The 24,897-nt window shown below is 37.6% G+C and overlaps 1 protein-coding gene across 1 annotated transcript in view; it reads right to left on the bottom strand.

Annotated features, from left to right (window-relative positions):
- Positions 1 to 24,301, bottom strand: part of LOC135079845 (arrestin homolog) — an 83,915-nt gene extending 59,614 nt beyond the window's left edge. Inside the window, exon 1 of the mRNA XM_063974462.1 lies at positions 24,067 to 24,301. The gene's annotated coding sequence lies outside the window, so the exon portion shown is untranslated. The remainder of the gene's footprint in view (positions 1 to 24,066) is intronic.
- Between the last annotated feature and the right edge of the window lie 596 nt (positions 24,302 to 24,897).

Raw genomic sequence — 24,897 nt, 5'->3', positions numbered from 1 at the left:
AGTTGGTACTAGTATATTTTTGGGGATGGCCTTGTCCATTTACATCGTTTAATTGAAAAAGCAAGATATATTTGATATTTGAATATAATATTTTTATCAATTAAGGCTAAACTAATCATCACAGGTGTATCTTTCTTTTGTTTTTTTTTTACCAAATATCAGCTGAGGTTGCCAGTTCAAATTCTGCTGAAGACGAACTCTAAGTAAATACCTAGATAAGTATTCAGATAGTTAATTTATTGGTTTAGTTGGTTGGAAAATACAAATATTTTTCCCTTACAAATAGTTCTTGATTCTTCAAAAGATGTAACCATACGTATAAAGAGTATTCAATATAAATATAAAATATAATACTAATATCTTAAGCTTTTTATTAAAAGGGATGAAATCGCTTTAGACATTATGAAAAGGACCGAGATGAATACTAGAAATAAGAAATCCGTTGATATATTATTCCCGACAAATGTAAAGAATTAGTTTTATATTAACCAGAACTCAAACATTGTAAGAAATATAATATTCTTGAAATGAGATTGAAACGCTTTTTGAACATATGACTAATATTAGTATGTTTTGAAAACTTCAAAGTAACAGTCACAGTTCTATTCATCATCATGAGGTAATTTAGTCTACAAGACCCTCTCTAGGTACTTTTCCACAGGTAAATGGAGGACCGACGATGTGAAGGACCAGGATGCGGGCAGCGCAAGACCGGTCGTTATAGACATCCTTGGGGGAGACCTTTGTCCAGCATTGGACGTCATCTGGCTGGAACGAGAGAAATGGAGGAGTCATGTTTAAAATTATTTCGCTACACTCCCCACGCTAGCTTTAAATTCAGTTCAGTTTAGGCTATACTCCTCAAACCGGCTAGACGTATTGATCAATGAAATGAGATGTCATTTATTCAATTTAGACCAACAGTTGACAAAATAAATTAATGATAGACATTTCACATTTACATCTTTTGGGCAGTTTTGGAGCCACGATAGCCAATCGGTGAAGGGGTCACCCGAGGAATACGGGTTTGAACCCCGCCGCCAATCGACTATTTTGGTAGCCCACTCGTTCCAAAAAAAAGTTAGTCTATAAATAACCTCATAAAAACTTAGCCTAGATACGTTACCTAATAGTTTATATTATAATAAATCTATATTAACTCTAATCTACTTTGACAAAAGTAAATAGAAATTCCAATCAAATTAAGCGTCCTACGTAGAAACTGCTCGTCATCCTGACTACTGCACTAAGATTAATGGATAGTTTGCCCGAGACGACTGGCCTTGAGTTCTAGACCTGTCAATATCACTTAGCTGAAGCTTACGTCTCTCTGATCCCCCTGGCCTTATTGTATTCGAAAGTAAATAGAAAATTCGCCAATACAATTATAGTATAAGCGGCCTGACGAATGAGTAAGTGTTAGAAATTATAATTTTATCAATAGTACTTAGCTTACTTATGACCTTTTTAACATTCAATATCTTTTATGAATAAACCAATGAAAATTCTGTTATTTTGTATTGAGGTGTTGAAGAAGCTCAATTTTTTTATTAGCAATTTAGCATATTGAGAGAAATGTATAGCTGGTCTAATTTGCTGTTGACTGTACCTACTTTTTCAGTCTTTCAATCATCAGTCTTCTTCTACCTTACCTTCCTCAAATCACACTGTCATGTCCTGAGCAGTTGTAATAGATTTGTTTAAGCAACCAAAATGCGGCAAAACCAAACCAAAACCAAAAGCGAAAAAATCGGAAAACGCACCGTGAGATGTCCATCTACAATGTGGACCGACGATATCACAAAGGAGGTAGGAAGGCACTGGATGCAGGCCCCAAGCAACCGGTCATTATGGAAGTCATTGACGGAGGCCTATGCTCAGCAGTGGATGTGCTATGGCTGAAATGATGAACCAAAATGTGTAGTCTGTTACGCTGATGACTTATCTAGTTTAGAATATCACACGTGCTTCTCTCATATACGACAAGGATGTGTCAGAATTAGCAAAGTGCACTATTAATAACGGATAAGCTCGTACTTTGGGAGAAACCATTTATTATGTGAATACAGAATTTAGTGCTTCTAAATATTCTAGCGCAGACTGGCAGACGCTAAATCATAGTCCACACAAATCCGTGTCCCTTGAGAACATGTTACAGCATTAAACAACATGTCTGAATTATAATACGCGGTTACATAATAATATCTTTACTTATTTTGACTCCCGTATTCACAAACATTACTATGAGGTCTCACAGTGCGCGTGGACGCACAGGGTGACACACGAACCAATTACAGAGCTCTACATAGAACTGGTTTTTAATGGAATTGGAAGATGGCTGACCAAAAACTTTTTACTTAAGCGCAAAGCTTTCACGTAACTAACTGAAAAACATTTTTATTTATTCCCCACGTTCCTGGTCCAGTTTAAAAACAAGAGGAGAACCGATGTTAAACGTCGGTTTTAAAACAACACGCCGAAGCGCTAACTCCATAAAACTATTATTAGAATACTGAACTTCAAGAACTTACGGAAATGAGTTAAACTAGACTGTAGTTGAAAGTATAGTTGTGTAGAATCGATAGTAGATTATAAACTTCAGATTGGAAATTAGGCTTTAGCTACTGTATTTTTAAATACCATCATCAGGTCATTAAGTCTCCATTCTTCACTACAGGGACACAAATCTCTCCAATTTACAAAAAAAATTAATAGAGGATTTGCCTTGCACTCCTTACGTCTCCTTGTTCGAGGGGCCTGATGTTCGCATAATTTAACGACATCCACGGGAAGAGCTTGGGCCTATTCTACATTGCCAGAACTACATTTACCTACTGGTTATAAAAACTACCACTATATGTAGAGATAATTATTAGGGACGTGATTGCTACCATGTACTCCGTGATCATGGCGCTTGCAACAGTGCCGAAATATCGGAAACTCGAAATTAAGGTACATGGTAGCAATCCCGTCAATAAAAGTATTATGTTAGTGACCATGAAAGTTTAAAACAATATACTTACAACTATAGAGGTTCTAACTAGCTAGGGGTCATGATCAGGATTTAAGATTAATTAATACAAGAAAAAGCTCTTATAAAGAACAATGTTCAAGTATAATGTATCGTATTTAGATATTTGTTTCAGCTCGCTTCTCCGGGCGGAAAGAATGAAAGAATGAAAGAAAAAGTTTTATTTGATGCAAACAACATCCTGAATGCATTCAAATAAAGCTCATTGCAATGCAAAAACGTACAAGCAGCGCAATCAGCTAGCTAGTTTAGATGCAATCCTTTTAGATTTTGTTCAGCATACAGTTGAGATTCAACTTGATTCTTTTTATTTAATTAAATTGTTTCTGCTTTAATACTAATTTCTACAGCCACAGCGACAAATATTTTCATTACAACGGGTCTTATTCAGAATGCACATCGCAAAATGTGCACTTTTCCATACTAATATTATAAAAACAAACTCTTCGCCTCTTACCCTTATCGAAATGTGCGCATTTTGCGAAGTGCACATTGTGCGCATTCTCCGAAGGAACCCTGATCACATCCCTAAGCAGGCTCTGGATTGGAACCCCCAAGGAAAACGCAAACGTGGTCGCCACAAGCAAACTTGGCGGCGCACTGTAGCAGACGAGACGAAGAAAATTGGCAAGACCTGGAGCGAGATCAAGCGCGAAGCTCAAGACCGAACGCGATGGAGGACTGTTGTGGACGCCCTCTGCCCCATCTAGGGGACATAGGACCTTAAGTCATGTAAGTAAGTCAGACATTCTGCTTCAAACCCGTTACAACAACAAGTCAGGTGGCTGTTTAAATATTTCGTGGATACAGAAACTAATATTATCACACTAATAATAGAGTTACAACCGTTATTGGCTTCGTAAACTAATTACGTTCTACATAAGTTCAAACAAACTCAGTTATAACTTTAAAATAACTCAAAGTTTTGATTTAAACCGAGTAGAGACGTCTCGAAACTTTAGTTTGTCCTTCATGATATAACTAAATAATTGCTTGAAGTTTATCAGAAAACACCTCTGGGATACATCAATAAGGTTAAATTTTAGAGGTACGTAATTCAACTTAGGGGAGTAAGTATAATCGGTACCTTGATGAACTTCTATAATGATGACTATACTTACTTTGAAAATACTTACATTATATTGCTTAAGAAAAGGAATCAGTTAATATTAACATGTAGATTTATTCAAATAAGTTTCCCCCGGCAACAGCGATGCCTCACATCCTTATAACTACACAACATGTAAATACGCAGTAACTCCAATCTTCTGTAATTATATCAACATGTCTTTATGGAACGCAAAACAACTCTATTTCTACATAATTAAATTTTTGCGCCAAAGCCACTTTGGCAAAGGCATAATATCATTTCTGAAGGAAATCGCTGTTAATTTTGATTTTGAATCTCTCCAAAGTATGGTTATAAACAAGAGCGTGTCAGTGCTTTAGCAGTAGGTAAATGATCCCTCACACATACATTTATTACGTACTTATTTACAATGACATAGACAATGACGTCACGTTTTCAACCATTAACAGAATTTGATGTAAATTAGTGTAATTAGACTTTCTTCCATGGAATCCTTGACGAAAGAAAATGCAAACAATTTTCCTACGCATACTAAAACAGCTAGTAGTTCCTAATAAAATCTTGTTTATGGCCCAATTTCATGCCCTACCGCTTGATCACAATCTCACGCAAACTTTGTAATGATCTTAGTTAGTATACGAGTATTAATAGAAGAAAAGAACTAGTCCAGAAGAAACCACATTTCTAAACATATTATGGTTTTGAAGCAAGTAAAAAAAAGCCACTTTTAAAAAAATCCGATATTCGATCGGCGCAGTTTATTATTGCAAAAGTTTCATCCTCAAACAGACAATCAGGCAAGTTACAAATAACTTCATTATTTTGAACTTTATTGTTTTGTGCTAAGGTCCAAAAACAATAATATAGGATCCAATTACAGGTTTATACGGAAAACGATAAGTAAGTAGTGGCTCTGCTGTGTTACATCTCTACTATGCCAAATATTCATAATGATCATCTAACGAACGTATTGTTTTGAGTCTTATTGCTACGAAATCATAATCTTTTTAGTCACGTGCATCCAATTGGTAGCCATTTTGAATTCTAGTCAGGCGGCTGGTTTTATTCGTTGAAACTAAATTCGGGAGATTTCAATTGATTCCTTGTAGTGGATACTTATTCTATTCTATGAGCTGATTGTTCATCGGTAAAGGACAAGTAAGTGATTGAACTGTAGAATACATTTTAAGGACGTCGCACATTTATCAACCCAGAAAGGAATCGTAACCGTATCAACTCGAGGCGGTCAGTATTCTTTGTATGAAACTCTATACTGCAACGCAACTTATACGCACCGTAATAAACGCCTCGCCTCGCAATTGACAGCTCGCGAAAGGCGTTGATAAGTCTGCTATGAGCTTTGAAAGGCTTTGTCCATTTTGGCGTTTGTTGCCATAAGTATTGCTCATGGCCAGGGATTGCTTAACTGACTCTATTGCCGTTGTGGGTGGGACCCGCTGAAAGTAGAGATTTTTTTATGCATAACTTTGCAGGTATTTGACCGTAATCGCACCTAGTGTTAAGTGAGATGCAGTCTAGGATGCTACATAACTGCCCTGTAAGTGCCTCTTCACTATCGCCTTGAAAAGGCCTGGATTATAGTTTTCGGGAAAGACAGCTGCAGGCATCGAATTCCAGTCCCTAGCTGTTCATAAAATTGATCACAGTAAATGTCTGATCAAAATGATCATTTAAATTAAGGAATTAAAGAATGAATTCTATTTAAGAAATTAAGTATCATACCTACTAAGAGATATTATATTCATAATAATAAGTAAGTAATTAACACATTTTAACTGGCCACAAGCAAGAAGTAGACTATTAACCACACAAATACAAACCTCATGATTCAATAAATTATTCCTCAGTCTAAATATTTACTGCATTTCCATGTTTGCTTTCAACTCATGTTCAAAGTATATTTTCTAGGAAGCAAGCTTTAGTTAAATATCAAGATTCCGGGAACCGATTTAATGTAACAGAGGGAATTAACGGGACTTTTCACAATCACACACCAGGAAAAAGTGAGTAGCATTCAGGGAATAAAACACTCGTGTAAAACTAAAGAAAATACACAGAAACAGTATAAGTACATATAGTAAAGTTACTTTGAAAGAAAGAAAGAAAAAAGAAGAAAGAAAGAAATTAATTTTATTTGGCAACAAATATATGGCTGAGTTACACCACCTAACTTTAACTGTAACTATAACGATAACCGGTGCTTTTTGTATGGAGTTTGACAGATTTTTGACGTTTGTTTAAGTTAAAGTAAGATGGTGCAACCCAGCCGTACTCAATTTAAAACAAAACACATACCTACTAATTAAAATTAGTTTTTCAGTAATTTTGCATCCTTTTTATACTTCACGCAATCATAACATCATGACAATGTGAGTTCGAGACTTGATGACGTCAGAGGTCCTATTGTCATACAAAATCTATGGGAAAGACATGTTTTTACAACTAATATAAAGTATGTCTGTTGAATAAAGTGAAACTCTAATTCATAATATATTGACGTAGAAAATATGGCACTTTTAACATAAAATATCTGGGGGCACGGCAGTGCCCCCACCAAGTCGAGCAAAAAAGCGGCACGGCCGTACCATCCTTTTCTCGAAGCAATTCAGGCCATTTTCGACCGCCTGTAACTTCGTTGTGGATAAAACTAGAAGGCTGAATTTTCATTAGCTATGCAGGCATTGTAAAGACACGGTGTATTTAAAATTTCATTCAACTTGAACCAGTAGTTTAAGAATTATAACGGGTCAAAGTTACTTAATTTTGTCACTCACTGACTCACTGACTCACCGATCATCAAAACTCTAAGGCACTTCTAGCTATATTGACTTGGCCATCGCATGAAAACACGTGTAAATTAAATTATTTAGTGCGATGGCCAAGTCAATAATTTATGTAAAACGTTAAAGATTTCCTGGCCTGGACTTGGTATTACATGGATCTCACAACTTTTTACCGTAGAACAACTGAGTTGCGAGACTTGGTTTTTTTGACAAGTCTTGTATTGTTTTTGATGAGATTAGATTATTCAAATAGGTAAATATTATAACTTTAAAAGTTATTAAGGTTGAAGGTTGTCTAGCCTGTACGCGTGTAAATTTTAGAAGAGTAGACCCTTAATTTTCCGATCCTAGGTATGTATTACCTATTTTCCGTTCATACAAGACTCTTAATAAGTAGGTTACTAAATTTCCGCCAGCGGCTTCGCCCGCATGAATTTTTGTCTGTCACAGAAAAGTTTATCGTTCAAACAACCGGGATAGAAACTATCCTATGGCCTTTCCCGAGACTCAAATTTTATGCTAAATTTCATCAGAATCGGTTTAGTGGTTTAGGCATAAAGCGACACAGACAGACTGACAGAGTTACTTTCGCATAGAACTGCGTCCAGAAAAGGGATCTCCATTCTCATAGAATCTAATGGTATTCTGTATTCTCATTTACTATTCGCGTACCATTTATTGAGGACTAAACACATTTTGTAGATGACGTCATTGTATTGAATGTCCCCCATTTCGCCGTACAGTCCACCATGAGTACATAGCCTTAATTCAACGGAATAGGGTCCATATTGATCTATAATTTGGAGGTCTATTGTACACCCTACTTTTATTGGAGGAGGCACTCAATGAGAGAGTGCCTGGTATTTACGCAAGATAAAATAATGGAGAGCTTATTTGTATAGGAATAAGAGTTATCAGATATGTAGGTTTTGAGTGGTTTGAAATAAGAGAAAGATAAAATACTCAATTTCCCTTTGTTAAGACGATAATATCTTTTAATGCAAATTACAGACTGTGACGTAAAATTATGAAACGAATGTAAATAGGTATTTCTTTACGTTTAGAGGAACTAAAGAATCTTAAGTAGGTAAGGTAGGTAGGTAAGTAATATTCAATACTCAAATTTATTTCTTCCACAATGTTACTATCCATAATAATAGATGTTATTTTGTAACAAAAGTGTAAGGCTGCGAAGTGTTACAAAAATAATTAGGTACTAAGTCTTCCTATACATAGAAAAAAATGTTTGCTGTCTCGAAAACGTTATTTTAGTCGTAGTAATAGCAATTTGTTCTTCAAGCGGAACATAAAAAAACATTAGCTCTTTTTATTAATCTTATTATATTAAAGTCCATTTCTCTAAGAGGCTAGATATTTTCCAATCTATATCACATGAAATAAAAGAAACATTTTGTCCTTTTCTTTTTAGCGCTAGTTTCTATCGTCTGCTTTGAGCGTGAGTTTTCCCAATTTTTCTCCACATGACCAATTATGAGATTGCAATTCGCTTCGGATTAATTGGTTAATATACATCACCCTACATCCTAAAGGGGCGGAGCAGTAAAGAAAAATGTTGCAATAACGGAAAATAATATCCAAACTATTTAACGCATACGAAGTCGCGGGCACAGCTAGTCTCTTTTATAAAACAAGTCTTTCTAGAATCTAGATAAATGAGATATTAGATAAAATCTCGCGCGTCACCGTATCTCCTGGGAAATTGAAAGGTTCCTTTAAAATTCAATAATGCACTATGAGAGGTACGAGGCATACTGATGAGCAGCGTAAATGTATCACGTAGGGAACATTGAACTAAGCTGGATCGTATCAGCAAGGTCAGGTTTAAAGGTTAAAGGTATACAGGATTACCTATATTTAATTATTTGTGTTGTTTTATTTAAACCTGTAGGTAGGTATTAATTCTCAAGAGCATACACAAAGTTAAAGTCTACAAAAGGTAACATTTTAATTGTGTATGATTTCCACTTAACATTTTTTAACCACGTTTTTATTTAAAAGCAATTGCGAAATCAAATCTGTCATGAAAAATACTTTAACGTGTCAACCATGCTCCTACTCAATAGGTGGTAACATGCTGTATAATTATTTTGTTGTGATTTTCTCTAGAAACTTTTTGATCATATGGCTTTATCAAACTTAAAATGTAAGCCTATACATAGCGTACAAATCAAGTACCTACATAGAAAATCAGCTGAAACTATGCATGTCCCATTGAGAATAGAACTCAGAACTTCGGAGTTGAAAGAGTCTCCTGGATCAAAAATTCCTACAAGTAGGTACACGAGAATATAACACATTTTTGTTATGACGTTTATTTTGTAAACTCGTTAAACTTTATAAATACCTATCAGATAAGCCGCTTGTATCTTTATTATCTTCGGCAATACCCATTAAGCTTATTTCCAATTTATTTACACCCACAGCGACCTTTAGCTTTGTAAATTATTCAGCCCCATCGAAAACCATTAATTAAGTAAAATAATGGAAATTTAATAAATGGGTAAATACAATTTGGTAGGTACGTGTAATACAAGGTTTTTATAAATCTGTATTCTGTGAGTTGAAAACTTGTACAAAACTTGATGAGACTGAACGAGTAAGTTATCCATATTATATTATGATATTAAGATCTCCTAAGGCATTTACGATAAATATTATAATACATTTTACTGCGTACATTATGATAATGTAAAATGACGTCATGTTATTAGAATAAATTACGCAAATTACCTATACTATAAAAATAACCCCAAGTGAGAGCAGCTACTTATGACGTCACTTTACTCACTTTTATTTAATTTCTCAATTTTGTCACGTTGTAGATGGTAATAGCTTCTATTCTATATAACGTTCGTAAAAAAATGGTCTAGGTTTAGAAGATTAAGCCGGATCCAGATGGGTGTAACGCGTAATGTAATCCACCGTGTAAAGTAATGGAAATAGTATGCGCAGCACTTTACATGTAATGCTCGAGTGCCGTCCATGCGTAGAATTCGTGTTACATTACACGTAACCTTACATTACACATTACATCCGTCAGGACTCGGCTTTGGAATTTACTATCACCCTGTATACTTGCACTCCAACATCAAAACACCCAGTGAAATCTATTCATTTCTATTTGAAATGCGACACCAGATTGGGAGAGTTTAATGTCTAACGATGATTCATGCGACCACTTAAAGTACTGCCACGATCAGAAGTGGGAAAATATGATTTTTTATTAAAAGTGGAACCCTAAAAAAACAATATGAGTGTCCTTTACCTTGTGGCATACGAAATCAAGGAGATAAGCGTGCTAGGAACATGGAGAATAAGCTTTTGTGCCAGGTGAGAGCCAGAATAAAAAATAAAAAAACTGATTTTTGATGAATTAATTTTGAGTAGAACAAGAACATACATTAACAAATAAGCTAAAGTCAGTCATAAACACACAGTTAGTCGGTTTTTTTTTGTTTAAACTTATAGAAACCGGTAGCAAACCGAAATCTTCTACATTTCTCGATCCTCTTTGGAGACACATGAAAAACTGCCACTCTAAAATCCTTCCACGCATCTTCTCTTCCAAATATCTTTAAAGGGGACTTTACTTTTGTATCAGACTGTACTGCACGTTATTCGTTCAATTTAACACTTCAACAAGCATTATCCACTCAAATTATTCGGCATCATGGGCAATTTAAACTGCGGTTTCTGTTTTTTGAACTGTACATAATATGGATAAGTCTATTTTGTGGTTAATTTAACCTAATTATAATCATAAAGCAGAATAACTCATTCAAGTTACTAAATAATCGATAAATAATAGGATCGAGGAATAGGATTTGTTATCTAAATAAATGTCAAAGGTAAGTATTTTACAATAATAAAAGTGAGTGCTGCGGTTTCCTTGTTACTTAGTCGAACCCAGAACTGCCACCTCCATCAGTGTAACTGATTAACCACTAAACTACACATCTAAGGGTGGATTCGACCAAACAAGATTAAATATTAATCTCAAAATAAACTTGTCATTTTAACATATTATTTCCCATACTGAAAATGTCAATGTGCCGGTTATACCAGGAGTTATTCTTGAGATAAAAGTTTGGTCGAAACGGGCCTAAACAAACTAAGGCTTAACTGTTTAGTACTGGCAATTCATAAATTTCGATTTAAATTCAATTTTAACTCAATGCTGACGTAATATCGGTGACAAAAGGACCAACCTAACCTTGCGCCCTTAGGCACACTCAAAGGGTCCTTCCAAGGGACCAGAGGATGGGGTCCTTCACAGGGCCATACCTCGAATACGGGTCAAGGTGAGGCAACGTTGACAGAAATTTGATACTTGGAACATAAGTTGTTGGTAAGGTAAAATTTTGACCTTGACATTTTGTTTGGCTGAAAAGGTAGGAAAACCATTCCCCTTATTTATGTTGTGTAAACACTTTCCAAAAATTCTTATTGTACTTAAAATGAATACCTTCATCTATGTATTTTTCATAATACATATCTCACGTCAGCAATAAACGCGACATGACGCTACAAAATGCGACTAATGTTTAAGTTATGTCGTGTATCGTCAGCATCGTCGCGTAATATTTAATAAAGAATCTCAATAGATCACCAATCGTGTCGCGCTACGTAACGATATTATTATATTGATACTTACTTGTAATAAATATTCACATTGTGCACGGTCCAAAAATTGTCTCTCTATTCATTTCGATAAGCCCTCAACGAATTCAGTACTGTTCTATGATTTTAATTCTACTTCACTGATCAACATGAAAAGGTCGTCCATTTCATTTGAACTAAAGACTCTCCATTCGATTTCCAAACTCAACCTGCATTGAAATAAGAAAGTTTAAAGCATCTGAAAATAGGACGCGAGACTTATCGGTGGATCTGCTCAAGCAGTCGCATTGTGCTCGTCTCGCTCGAGTTGCGATCTAGTTTAAATCGACGATCGAGAAAGAATCGGGACTTGAACGATTTCGAGTTCTCGATACGAGCTGCCCTATATTCTGAGATGACAAGGTATTATGATGTACGAGTACATTTGCACATTTGGCTAGTGCATTTGGTTACTAATAGTTATTCTGGGAAATTCGTTCGATACAAGCTTAAATAAATCGATACAAGGTGATTTCAGATAGTACACAGTTCCCGAAAGATACCTGCGTATCGCAAAAAATATTTCATTCTTTGAACATTAAACATTTTCATATCTGAAGCATAAAATAAATGATCAGATTTTATTTTCACCCTTTCAAAGTTATCTGCGGCTAACTGTATGCCAAAATGCTTGCTTCTAAGATCTTTAACAATATTGAACAAACAAAAATACATAGGTACCTACCTACTGCTAAATTATTTTTAATGACAAAAAACCCAACCCTAAGCGTACAAACCATAGGGAAAGACGATTACTTATTTAAACAGCCAAACTGAGAGCGTATAAAGATCGCGCTAAGTACCACTTACTTCCAGCGGCAGACACAACCAAGGAATATTCTGGAAGAAAACTCTAATAATGGCGCACAAAACGGAATTACTAGATAAAAAGGAATATTTCCTTTTGGAACCTTTTTAAGGCGCTGAGTTCTTTTTTAAGGTGACTAGGACGCATTGGTGGAAGGTTAAGTTATATACAGACGACAGTACATCGTCACAGCATAAATGACGGCATGTAACGCGGCAACGCTATTTTATAACGTTATCGCGCGCGAACAACGCAACGTTAGTGTTATCACGCTACGTCATCTAATAGCGAATCACGCGGAAGTATGGTGCCGCGCCCTTTCCTCGGCCAATCGGCGCGAGGCAGTCCCCCCGCGCGTCTCGCGACTCACGCGGAAGCTTCGAGAAGTTTCCTTCTTCCCGGTGCGCGACGCCAACGTGAACGGTCGATTTTGAGCTAGCCTATTTTATATGTGGAAATATGTAAATTCCCATGATTGTTTGCCACGAAAAGTTTGTTTAGTCGTAAGCTTATGTTTCAATAAATGATTATTGTGAAACCACGATTAAAATGACGCCCAACTCGAGGCCTTAACCTACGAACAGTACCGGCAAAGTACCTACCGTGAGTGCAGCAACGCGTCGAAACCTGTTTTTACCGGCGTGAAAACAGTGCAATCTCGAACTGTAACTAGTGACGATGGCTTCCGCGACGCGATCCAAGTGTGGGGTCGCAGGCAACCGCGACGACCACGACGACCACTCGGCGGCAACGGCGTCGGCAGCCGCGGGCGACCAGGGGGTCGCTCAGCACGGCGCCGACCGGCAAGCGACAGCGGCTCCGACCGCGCCCGGCGGCAGCGCCGCGGGCCCGTTCATGACCGAGTCGCAGGTGTCCTCCCTCCTGTCGGCCTTCGCACGGTCCCAACAGGAGGCCAACCGCATCCTCTTCGAGAACCTACTGACGACGCTGAGCACCACGAGCACGACGAGCACGGGGCCGGCAGTACCGCCCCAGTCGCCACCGATGTCGACATCCGAGTCGCAGTTCCGAGGCGGGTCGTTCGCAAAATGCACGGCACGCTTCGATGGGCGAGCGGACGACGCCGACAAGTTGGAAGCATTTCTGGACGCCGTCACTACATACAAGGAGTGCCTGAGCGTGAGCGACGAGCACGCGCTGCGCGGCCTCCCCATCCTGCTGGTGGATGATGCAGCTGTGTGGTGGCGAGGGGTCAAGAACTCCGTCTACACTTGGGACGACGCGGTCGCGCGCCTACGAGGCATGTACGGCGCCGCACGACCGGCCTACAAAAACCTTCGCGAAATATTCGCGCAAGAGCAAGGACAGCAACGATGCGACGTGTTTATCTCCAAGACGAGAGCGTTGATAGCTAAACTTCCATACGAACTGAACGAGTGTGTACAGATTGACATTGTTTACGGTCTACTTGACCGACGAGTGCGTAAACGCGTAACCCGCGAAAGTGTTGTGTCGTTAGACGTGTTGGTGGATAGGGCCCGCGATATCGAGGAGTCTATCGCCGAGGTAACGCAAGGGGACGCAGGTAAAGGTCCACGCGGCACCACAAGTACCTATTCCATCGAGAAAACCGTAAGTAGTTCTCCGCTAACTGTTAACACACCTACACACTCGCCTTCTAGTTCAAATGACGCAAAAACACAGGGACGTAATCGTTTATGTTGTTCTTTTTGTAACGTATTTGGTCATCAAGTAGATAATTGTCGTAACCGTGAGCGAAATAACAAAACTTCCACGAGCAAAGACAACCCCGAACGTAATAATAATAGTTCGCGTAATAATAGTACAATACGGTGTTATGGATGTGGCCAGCAAGGCGTAATCAAATCGAAGTGTGAGACGTGTAGTCCGAAGTCTCAATCGGAACTTCACACTTTAGGGTCCCGTCGTACTTTTTACAATAATTGTAAACCCCCCGTAACATTATTATCATCACGTAACAAGACGAAAACTCGTCGTAACTCATCACGTAAAATTCCCATGATACAGGGTGAAAACGGGAATGTTTTTACAATACAGGGTGAAACCGGGAATTTTTGTGGGAAAACATGTAAACCCGGGAATATTAATTCAGCACGGTATGGTAACCGTAGTTCACCTGTAACACAGGGTGGCAACCGGAATTTTTCGGACACACAGGGTGGCAACCGGAACTTTTCGGGCATATTACAGGGTGGCAAATGCGACTTTTCTGGGATGCAGGGTAACGCATCCGAAATGTGTCACAGTGGTAATCGTGTGCAAGATAGATGTGAAATGCCTATCACACCCGATGTTTTACGCAATTTTCGAGAAATTGCCGATTTTGAGGCGAAAGCCAGTTTTTTAGGTACTAGTGAGTTCAATTCCGCCCAGGTGGAGGGCGAGCCTCACGATTTATGTTTCCTCCCTGGTCTGACTCTTTATACAGCGGGAGTTGACTTCGACCAGTTTAAGCCGATGATCAGAATCCAGATATTGGGTCATAGCGGTGTTGCTGTCATGGACACAGGGGCTACGGACTGCCTAGCCAGTGCGATGTTGTACCGGAAGTTGGTGGCAGGTGGCGTACGCTTCACGGAGACGCAACGATTGATCGGGTTAGCAGATGGAACACGACAGGTACACGACGTCCTTATAGGTGATGTCACTGTCGTCCTGCAAGGTCGAAAGATATTTACGACATTCCTGGTGATCCCTGGGGCCGATACAAGGACGCTTCTAGGACGTGACTTCATCAGAGACGCAGGTATTGTCATTGACATCCAGCAGGCAGCGTGGAGTTTTGCCGACACACCAGACTGGCGGTACGCTTTTGTACAGGATCGTGTACTTACCCCTACCGCCGACGCCGAGCTGAAGCGTGTCGAGGAGACCACGAAGCTGAAGCTGAGGTCTGAGAGCAGTTGTTATTGCCTCGGGGTAGCTTTGAAGCAGGGGGAGGGGCCGGACGAGCGACTTGTTGAGTACCCTAGCCGCCTCCGAGCTGCCACCGAGAGGAAATACGCCGACGAAGGTCGTCGGCCGCCGCCCGACTATAAGGTGGGCGATTTGGTCTTGTTGAAGACCCAGGGTTTGAACGACACTGATCGAGGCCAAACCCCTAAATTTATCCCTAGGCGTGACGGCCCGTATAAGGTATCGAGGGTCTTGAGTGACAGCACTTACCCCCTGAAGGGAGATACTGGAGCGAAGTTAGGGAAGTGTTATGCCTCACAACTTACTCCATTTGTTGGTCACATCCATCCGCCTGTCAAGGAGAAGCGTAGGCGAAGTAGGCCGCGTAACTTTTAAGCTAGTCCAGACCGCGTTGCGTCGTCTGAACTAGAGGGGGAGGTTGTAACGCGGCAACGCTATTTTATAACGTTATCGCGCGCGAACAACGCAACGTTAGTGTTATCACGCTACGTCATCTAATAGCGAATCACGCGGAAGTATGGTGCCGCGCCCTTTCCTCGGCCAATCGGCGCGAGGCAGTCCCCCCGCGCGTCTCGCGACTCACGCGGAAGCTTCGAGAAGTTTCCTTCTTCCCGGTGCGCGACGCCAACGTGAACGGTCGATTTTGAGCTAGCCTATTTTATATGTGGAAATATGTAAATTCCCATGATTGTTTGCCACGAAAAGTTTGTTTAGTCGTAAGCTTATGTTTCAATAAATGATTATTGTGAAACCACGATTAAAGGCATTTATTTCATTTTATTGTTTACTAGCTGACCCGTAACTCTGTTCCGCCTTAAAAGCAATAAATAAGCCATCGCAATTTTTATTGTTTGCTCACCGTTTAGACCTACCCTGGACTACGACAAACATTTTAAAACCAAAATCAGCTCTATAGCAGCCGTTCTCTAGTTTTTATCAGACTAACGAACAGCAATTCATTTTTATTTATAAAGAAGAAGATAGATTTGAAAACTCAACAGCTTTGTATAGACAAAGCTGTTGAGTATTATAACAAACATATAGCAGAAGAATCCACAACATAACCTATTGTCCTTAGCCAATGACAGTCATCCTTTACACTGTCTTTAAGTTTTATTATTTTAAAATGTGATTAATGTAATACATGCTGGCTACCTATAACTTACCTATTTGTTTATTAAATTAAATCCAAGATTTGATTTTCCAGGATTCCCAGGAATCATAACTAAACAAATGAATCACGAAAGGGATTCGAGACTCCCGAAGTTTCCCATCCAACTTTATTGAAACTAATTCCTCGGACTGAAACTCGAAGGCCGCGATTTGCTTTAACTTACCATTTCCTTACACTCTATCGTCTACTTCTCTTGGGTCAGAAATTGGGAATCTAATGCCCGTTTTCACCATCAATCTCTAATTTTTAAGTGACCCCTATGGTAACACATAACAGGCATTTTGTTTTCATAGATGTCACTTAAAAATTGGAGATTGATGGTGAAAACGGGCAAATTAATTTCGTTGCGGGTATATGGACACTTCAAACTCCTCCTATGTTCATCTGATTAATTTCGCTGCGGGTACATTGACACTTCGAACTCCTCCGTTTCTTCTGATTAATTTCGTTGCTGGTCCAATGACAGTTTATCTTTCCCCCCGGGACAAACTTGAACTTCACTGGTTGGGTTTTTATTGGAGGTTAAGCTGTAGATCCTGGCTACACAGGAGTTCCAGAGGTAAGGAAATAGAGGTGGTGGGAATAATCCCGTAACATTGACACTGAATTCAGGACAAACTAAATCGTCGCAAGTGGGAGGCGACAATTATTTTTGGACAGGCGTAGAAATTTGAACCTCTGATTATCATCCATAAAACACCATTTGCGTTGAATAGTCTGACATTTACGGTTGCTATGCGTGTTAGATAGCACACGAACTAAAAGCTAACACGCCCCTAATGGAATCTTTTGTTATCTTTATCAATCAGTATGTATACTAATAAGGAAAGTAGAACCCGATCTAATCCGGTTTATCTGTTTTGGATTATGTTGGATAAATTTTGTGTAAATGAAAATGACATTTCAATCCAAACCTGTTCACTTATTCGAGTCCTGGCAACACTTTCATAAAACATGATTGATATTTTAATAATAGTAGGTTAATCACCAAATGTCCGTTCCTGAGGGAATAATAATGATTAAAATAAATGATGTTTAAACTTTAAATACAAAGTGACAACCTGACAATGTAATTTAATATGTATGAATTTTAATTTTCGCTCATTAAAACTGGTACTCATGAACCACAGTGTAAGTGAAGTAGTAGATTGCCTTTTCCAGAACACACAGACTTACCTAATTAGTGACGTAGTATCAACGCGCGTACGTAACCACCACCACTAAAACGATTGCCTTCGGTGAATTAAACATCCCTAAACCTATAATCCATAGAGGAAAATCCATATTTGCTGTGTAAAACCAGGATACTACATATAATTAATAGAAAAAATTAATGTAAAGCTTCACATGTTTCCTGATAAGACTACTACGTATTTAACAAGCTTTTATTTAGTTTCACCTGTCCGACGTTTGTCATCAAATCTTGCAAATTAATGACTCATGCACTTCCCGGTTACCGATTGAGCCAATTATTTAAAAAGCTAGATTTCTAAGGCTGGGTTGTACCATCTTAATTAAACTTTGACAAACGTCAAAAATCTGTCAAACTCCATACCAAAAGCACCGATTATCGTTATAGTTACCGTTAAAGTTAGGTGGTGCAACTCAGCCTAAGACTACTATTTAATTTTTTCACTGTGAAGTGTGAACGAACATCTTTGTGGCAGGACGAAAATAACCCGGTCATTATTTAGGTAATGGCTCTGGCCTAGATCTCGCGGACAGGTGTCACTCCAGCTCTGAAGATCTAGATTTATGAGTACCACATGCTATTTAGGTGTTCCCGACAGTTCTGAGTGTGGGATCCATTGAGAGGATGTTTGCTGGAAGAGTCAAGGATGGACTGACCGCGAAGTTAGATACCTGAGTAATAAATAATACAAAGATCTTATCAGATCGACATTATTCTTAGAAGTTTGCACGATTTCGTTATCTTTTCCTGATAATTCAACGTACTTTTGTCTAAATTTCAGTGTGGATAATATGTATTGTAAATGAAGACTCTAAGTATAGTCGAACATGGTAAAAAAAAATTCTTAGCCAGAAAATATAGTAAAAAGAATTAAAAAAAAGATAAAGACATGACACGATATTAATAATGCAAAAGGACTAATAACCGCCTTTGCTTTTTAATTAATGGACTATTGCCCGATTTCACCATCAGTCCCTAATTTTTAAGTGATCCCTATGGAAACAAAATTCCTGTTATGTGGTAAAATAGGGGTCACTTAAAAATTAGGGGTTGATGGTGAAAACAGGTATAAGAGTGGTACGAGGGTGGTGAACATAGTACACTATTTAAATGTTTACTTGTTTCATATTTTGTTTTCACTCTCATTTGGTTCGTCTTTTACCCGACTTAAAAAAGATGTATCTCAATTCGAGTGTACCTATGCTTTTCAATTTTCAACTTACATTTTAGTCAGTGAAAAACATAAGGCTTCAAAATTACACATTTTGCCTAGGTATTTCGCTGTAACATGAAATGTAAGCTCTTTGTTTTCCACAAATAAAATAACAAAATAAACAAGTATTTTCTGCGAATACTCGTAGAAGTTTCCTAAAGCTTCTCTAAATATAGATTTTGACAACTTACCTGAAATTAGTATTATTAGGTAAGTACGTGTATTTCATTTGTTACTTACTTATTAATTCTATTCTGTTATTAATTGAATTCCTATTTTAGACCAACCACAGATTTGATTAAAATTGTAAGTGTAAACATATACACTACATACTTTTGCGTCGTTTAATATACGTAGCCCTTAAATACTTCAAGGTATATGGTCTACCTCAGTACCTAACCTCTCATATCTTGCCAGAACAAAGTTATACAGACGACGGCACTTCAACCTAAACACTGAACTCTTACGTAGTTGTAATAGGTGTGATTTTCCAATAAAAATATCAAGCCTAGTGTGCAGTACTGTTCATATTTGGGGACATAGTCACGTCTCTAAGGCATCGATTAATCATCAAAGGGAACCTTTAGGGCGCTAAGCGGGTCCCTTGATAGAATTTGGACGACAGACTGGTATCAAAAATGTATTGCGGTAACTATACCCGATTTGGGAAGGTTATTGAATGGTTTTTGCGGATACTCTACCTTCCTAGTTTTATCTTGAGTGACGAACGAGTACCTACAATTTTATATTGGTAGGTTATGACTAATACCCTTTTTTCTTCCACGTTCTCTGTAGTTCTTTCGTTGTCGTGTCTGATCATATTATTTTTATTTTTCCATGCTCATTAAACTACCATTTAAAGGTAGTTACTTTTTAAATCGGAGTAAAGCAACTACATGCCGAGAGGTCCCGGGTTCGATTCCCGGCCGGGCAGAAATTGAAATGATGAATTTTAATTTCTGTGACGGGTCTGGGTGTGACTATGTATAATATTTATGTATTTAAAAAAAGTATATAAGTAGTATATCCGTTAAGATAGCACCCATAACACAAGCATTAAGTTGCTTACTTTGGGGCTAGCTGGCGCTGTGTGAAATTGTCCAAAGAAAGATTTATTTATATGTTGGAAAAATATAAACACCAAGATTGATGAAGACAGTTAAACTTCCTTTCATCTCTACCAAAACCGCTAAACCACCTTCTTAAATAAACCTTTTCACTGCTATAATAAGATTAATTAAACAAACGTAATTAATACCAGCCGCACAAAAGAACTTTTCAAGACGGAGACAATGGAAATCGCGAAGCTAAGGCTGCAATAAGAAAATGTAGCGTGGCAAAGCTACCTATTTTATCTAACTACAACATAAAAAAGTAACAGTAGCTCTGCTTGTGAGATAATTAGATTAATTAAACCGTCTCTACGAGTATGTTTTAGTGGTAAGACCACCTGATACAGACTTAGAGGTCCCTGATTCAATTCTCAGTGGGGACAAAATTTTCTGCTCGGTTTGGTTGGTGGTAGGGCTTTTGCTAAGTGCACCTGGATAGCTACCACCATCTTACCTAAGTCTATCGCAAAAACAACAATGTAAACAGCATTATTGTGTTCCGGCAGTTAGAGGTAAGATAGCTAAGCTAGTTCCTCTGTGGTTGAGGATTCCGGGTGAAGCTCGCTTCCACCTTTCCACTAGGTGAGATGCTGTTTAAGGGTTTCCTTGTCATGAATAAACAAAAAGCTTTAATGTTTGAATACGTATAGGGTAAATACATACATATTTTATGGTAATTAAAACTAATCAGTAGATAAGCATTTCCCAGAGGCCTGAGTCGGGAAAGGGTTTGGGACAACGATAACATGAAGGACCCCATAGTTCGAGATACCATGGTATTGGGATAGTGTACACCTAACCTAGATGTTATTATCTTGCGCCAACTTATTAATTTTCATCAGATGGTATTGCAGAAAAAATATTTTTTCGCTTCACCACTTGCTTCCTTTTGAACGTATTAAATCATTCAGAAGAAAATTTTTTAATACAGAAAAAAACGCATTCAAACCTACTGTTCGTTTCTATTTTACATTATGACAATCTGACACAAACGATGTCCGAGCTATAAATAAATGAGCAGTGTAGTTCTTTTGAACAGTATCGATTTCCAATCACACAGCCGCATCGATATTAAAACTAACATAGCCAAATGACCGGTCATTTGAGTTATGTTTGGTGGACGTGGAAAGATTAAAAGGAAAAGAGGAAAGGAAAAAACAAAGAGAATAACACCCGTATTCACCACCAATGCTTGCTCAAGTGAAGCTGCAAAACGAACGCACAGCGATGAATAGATCTCTATGATTGGTTTGTGTGTCACCCTCGCACTATGATCTTTTAGTAATATTTGTGAATACGGGCGTAAGAATGAATTATTATATTTAAGAAATTGTTGAATAGAGCTCTGTGATTGGTTCGTGTGTGACCCTGTGTGTCCACGCGCACGCACTGTCATACCTCATAGTAATATTTGTGAATACTGGCGTAAGAAAAGAAGGACAAAAAAAGGAATTACAAATAGTGTGTCATGTCATGACTCATGGCGAAAAAAATATACATTCTGTTCATAGTTAGGACTTAGGATGGCTAATTAAATTGTAGATAAATGTTTGTAAACGTTAAATGAAATATTAAGGACCACTAGACTGATGAAAATGTGACTATTTAAAAGCAGTTTTAGTCAGCACACAGGATAAAAAGCTTGTAAAGTTATTAAAAGGGGACAATTGTGACTATTTTTCTTTCACTTCTTATTGTCACTGGTTCACTTTATGACCAGAAGCAGTGACAGTGTTATTATTAATTATCTTGTATTGGAATGTGTATATCGAGGAAAAACAAAACGCTGATGAAACTAATGAAACTTAACGTTAACACTAACAATTAATAAATCAAAGTTGTTTTCGTGAAATTGTCAGTTAGGAAGTTCGAAAAGAATCATTAATTTTGTCGTTTTTCCGATAAACTGATAAAAGGGGTCATCAGCTTAATAATGTCCATAGTTTGTTTAGGAACAATAACAAAAGATCTATCAATTTTATTCTGTACTTGACATGCAGTAGACTGTAAATATAAATATAAATATAATTTCCAGAAATGCTCCATTTGCCAAGATTTCAGAGTAATTCGTGTGTAACGAAGATCAAATAACTTTTTACGAAAGCTTCTTTAACTAGATAAAAAGAACTTCCTAATTGCGACATCCAAAATTCAAAGCAAGAAATCAATAATGTATGTGCTCATCAGATAGGGGAGACCGAGGAGATTGTAACTTGTAAAGGTTCGGCCAAACCAACGCGATCACACGCGATCAGCCAGCGTGCAGCGATGGCGATCAATGCATTTAAGTCTGATCGCGTTGGTTTGGCCGAACCTTAAAGGTTCAGCCAAACCAACGCGTGCAGATCGTGTCGGCGCGGCGATGGCGAATATTACGCGTGCATAGGTTAATGACAGGAAGCGCGACCAATGACAGGATGCTTAACATGTGAGTTGTCACAAAGCCGACTTCTCGGCGCCTATGACAGTTAGCGAGTTGACAATTTTGCGCACTGTGCTGGAGTGTCGAAAGAGCAACGAATTCGTGAAGTTGCTAGCTTAGTCTTAAGTATTTTTTTACAACCCACCTCTGTTTTAACTCTCCTTGGTCTCCCCTACATATTTGTTCCAAAATCGTAAGCAACTGCATAAGATCGGTTCATAAAGGCAGTATGTGCACATAAACATTGCCTTCGTTAAAAAGGAATATTAGACTGAGGTAGGTACAGCACGGAATCGTTTTTCTTATCAGAAAATTAACTTGATTTCCGCCAGCCATGACCTAAGTAATGCCGACCTAGGAAGTATTTTAACCGACTTCAAAAAAAGAGGAGGTTCTCAATTCAGTTGGTACTTTTTTGAGTCATTTCTATTGTTTCTTTAGTCGAATTGCAGTTTTAATTTTCTTAATCAGTTGGAATGTTTCTCCTTTCACATCTATTACTAATAGGCAATAATTTTGCATAAATTACTGACGGAGTTTGATGAAACTTCACAAAGTTCTAGCTTCAAAGGTCTGTAATAATAGCACATAGGCTATAATAATTAATAATAGATGAACTAAGAAAAAGTTATTTACATTGAGTTTTATTTTATTTATTGCACTGCGTGTGTTTATGCGTATCAATTACTATTTATTTGATTATTATTATTAATTACTAATTTTATTTAGTATACAATGTGTGACCGTACTAGTTACTACTAGTACTTATATCTATTTTCAAGTGTGGTATAATAGCGATATAAGAGAAATCTTTTATTCTATTGATATTATAAACCGGACGGGAACGATTTTTTAATTTACACCTTGAGTGACCTTCAAATACAGTCTTTTATTTGAAGATATTGTTAAATATAGGTACCTAATTGATAAAATTTTGAAGATGGTGACAAATTCATTTGAGTTGTTAGCAATAAAACAACACTCAGAAAGTTCCCAATGCTTTATGTTTGAACATTATACACATTATCATAATGCTTATTGTCAAAGTCGTAAAATTCAGATGTCTTTGCAAGATTTTCACTCATTTGCATTTTAAGTCAGCGCTGGTTTAACTGGCTCTTAAGATACAGAAATATCCCTAAATACTGAGAGATAAGGGCTTGCTAAACTGCAGACCTACTTTTAGGAAATAAGTAAGTAAGTACTTAAACTTTACAAAACTAACAGTTGTTAATCAACTGTTATTATGAACTATAAAACCTGATTAAAAGCTAATCTGAAATAAAGCCTTTGTCTAAACTCATAAAATGAAAAGGTTGATTTCATGATGCTGATACATAGAGACGAGCTGGTGTTTCAGTCAAAATAATTATTACATGGCGGATTATTAATTATGTAGGTACGTTTTGTAAGAAATTCAGACAATAATTACGAAAAAAATAATAATGTAGGATTACTTTTTTATTATTTCAGGAAGATTTACGAAATTAAAAAATATATAAACGTTTAATTCAGAGTGATGCGAATAATATGTTGTTCTTATTTCTAATTATTAATTAACAAGCGACGATTATAATTTATAACAATTTATTTCTCGGTGAATTAAAAAATAACTGCTCACCTTTCTCCGAATTAAAAATTAAACTGCAAATTCACTGCACAGTGCACACAAAACGTTATTCCAAAATCAATTTAAAAACAAACATCACACGTCATCATAAAAAAAATCCACAGAAAAAAAACTCCCGCCAAAACTGTCACAGATAATAAACTTTTTTTATTTTCAAAGGATTTGCGTTCCGATTTCAAAAATTCGAACTCGCGCGCTAAGACCGAGCGCAGACGATCGCACGGTGCGCCACGTAAAGCCCGACTGGGCCCGAACGAAACTGAAGACTGAAACTTTCGTATGCAACAAGTATGTAGTTACCTGTATGTTTGTGTGCCGTATTTTGTGGCCAGTTATTAGTTTTTAGAACCAATTAGTACAGCTTTTTAGCTCCTATAGAACACAGTTCTAGTTTATTTATACACATTGTGTGTACCTGCTTAGTACATCAAAATATCATATAATTTGGTAGATTCCAGTAAATAGCTATACTGAAACTTATTGAAATGTAGCGTGTGAACATCATCATTTTGTCTCTTGTTCTGTCTTTAGTTTCTAAAAATAAATATAAAAGGGAGTTCTCAGTTAACATACAGAAAAATGGTTACCAATTCTCGTCTTTTAAAGTGACATAAAATGACTTTATCCTTTTACTACGCGCTTGTCATAAAATCTACTTTGTTACATTTGAGTTATCTGAGTAAGATTGTGGAAGAAAAGTCTCACAGTCAAGAATAAAGAGTTATTGTCCTTCACGCTCGGTAGAGCTGAACGAAAAACATAGAAATTGTGACATTTACGAAAATTTACTAATAAGGGACAATCGCAGTTTCAATTGACCAA

Source organism: Ostrinia nubilalis, chromosome 2, assembly GCF_963855985.1.
Source record: "Ostrinia nubilalis chromosome 2, ilOstNubi1.1, whole genome shotgun sequence".
NCBI lineage: Eukaryota > Metazoa > Arthropoda > Insecta > Lepidoptera > Crambidae > Ostrinia > Ostrinia nubilalis.
This window is presented reverse-complemented; position numbering and strand designations above follow the sequence as displayed.